Source organism: Triticum dicoccoides, chromosome 1B (assembly GCF_002162155.2).
Source record: "Triticum dicoccoides isolate Atlit2015 ecotype Zavitan chromosome 1B, WEW_v2.0, whole genome shotgun sequence".
Classification (NCBI taxonomy): Eukaryota; Viridiplantae; Streptophyta; class Magnoliopsida; order Poales; family Poaceae; genus Triticum; species Triticum dicoccoides.
The window spans coordinates 123,891,712-123,893,725 of NC_041381.1; the positions used below are offsets into that span (position 1 = coordinate 123,891,712).

Consider the following 2,014-nt stretch of genomic DNA (forward strand, 5'->3'; position numbering starts at 1 on the left):
TGGCCCCTGCAGTAATACACATAGCTCCACCAATGCTGCATTAGCCATTTTTATTTTTAACACATACATCTAGCTTGCTGATAGACAAATAGCGCCACCGCTCTGCAACACAACGGCCACCACGGCTGTCGCCTATACCAGATTTATGCACTGCTATCGCTCCATTGTCGCGTACAGGCAGTTCAACGCTGCAACCACAGGTCGTTCAATATCTCTGCCCCTCCGCTCCTTCTGGTTGCCTATCATCCCGGTGTGGCCAGGGCGTTGGGTTCGCCGCCACTGCGACCAGCAGTCCAACCTGGTCGGCCTAGGCCGTTCACCGTCGCAGCTACTAGGCCGATTGTGTCAAGCCTCCTGCCACTGCTGGTGGGGCTCCATCGCCGTGCCGCCCATACCATTCACCGCTGCCATACCGGGTTGTTCAACAACACAACCCAAAGCAGTTCGACGCCGCGGCTTGGGAGGCACACACTTCGCCCCTCCATCCCAGGGAAGCAGTACATCTCCTTGTGCGCGAGCAGTCCGTTGCCGATGTACACTGCTGCTATAAGCTCCTTGGCAACTGCTCCAATATATCCAGCGCCGTCCCCAGTCCAGTGCCCCTAGTAGGCCTTTGCCTCTGGCTGCCAGTGCAGCTCACGGCTCCTGTACTCCTCCAGCATGTGCACGGTTGCTACTATCTTCTGCTTTCTCTCTCTCTCTCTCTTGCATGATGTTGTTGCTCCTCTCAAATCTCTCTAGCTCTATTAATTCATGATTTTGCCTCATCTCTGAATTGTTGTGGTGACGCTGAGGTTTTGTTGTCACCCACAGGATCCCCTACCTCCATGTCCACATTCAGATGTGCTGCAAGTTCAATTGTTTCAGTTCGAGCAGGTGCACAAAACACAATGTTCTAGTCCGTACCGTCCACATGTGCTGCAAGTTCAATTGTTTCAGTTTGAACATTTGCTTCCCTAGTCATTTGTTTGTTGCTAAAATGTTGGAGTCATACTTCTCATTCTTGCATGAATTTTTATATACCATCGTGTTTATTTCTAAATGCCAGTCATTTTTTTTGTTGTCAGGTGTTTGCTTAAATACCTAGACAAAGATCTATTTTATTTCAGTTCAAATTCTAGTTTTAGTTCAGTGCAAATCTTATTTTAAGTTCAGTACAATTTCTTATTTTAGTGTGAGCAATCCTTCAAATTTCTTGCCTTATATTACTGCTCATCCATCATATCTTTGTGTACTCTTTCTTGATGTCAGTACACAGAACAAAAAAAATTACATCAAATTGACAATGTTTAATCTCTTCTATGTCAGCATAGGCTACATGTATACAACATTTAATCTCTAGTAGTAGTAGTAGTTTTTCTATGTAAAGGAGCAGCGGAACTCCAGTAATTTGTGAGAATATCACTTTGGATACATGAGTGCAGGATTAATACATTGTTAACTATTGCAGGTAGGTCAGACCTTAGAAGCAACTTGCAGCCGCACTTGCCGGCACCCGCGACACGCCACCCCACCGCCCCCAAGGCATGCCGTCCCACGTCCCACAGTCCGCTGGGCGCGGCGTCCTCCCGAAATAAAATGAATGGTCAATTTGAATTTAAAACCATGATTAGTTTGAATTAAAAAAATGAATTATCATTTTAAATTAGACAGAATAATCAGTTTGGATAAAAATTTGTTTTGGATTAAAAAAATAATCAGTTCAAATTAAAAACAATGACCAGTTCGAATTAAAAAACATTTTGAATTTAAAACAATGATATGTTCAAATTAAAAACAAGAAAACTGGTTTCAAAAAATAGAAACATAGAAGTCTGAATTAAAAAATGATCAGTTTAGTGTTTTGGAAAAGATTTTAATGCAAAATCTAGTAAGTTCAAAATAAAAAAAGATCCCATTTGAAGCATTTCAAAAGTTTGAAAAAAGATTTTTGCTCAATTCCAACAAACGTTCAATCTCTTTAGGTGGAGCAGTTCGGAGGGTCAGAAAAAATGGTGTTAAAAAATTTAACTTC

The 2,014-nt window shown here is 42.4% G+C and overlaps 1 long non-coding RNA gene across 1 annotated transcript in view; it reads left to right on the forward strand.

Moving 5' to 3' along the window:
* Positions 1-1,529, forward strand: part of LOC119322838 — a 3,576-nt gene extending 2,047 nt beyond the window's left edge. Inside the window, exons 3-4 of the long non-coding RNA XR_005155879.1 lie at positions 814-876; positions 1,451-1,529. This is a non-coding gene — a long non-coding RNA (uncharacterized LOC119322838). The remainder of the gene's footprint in view (positions 1-813; positions 877-1,450) is intronic.
* The last annotated feature ends 485 nt before the right edge of the window (positions 1,530-2,014 follow it).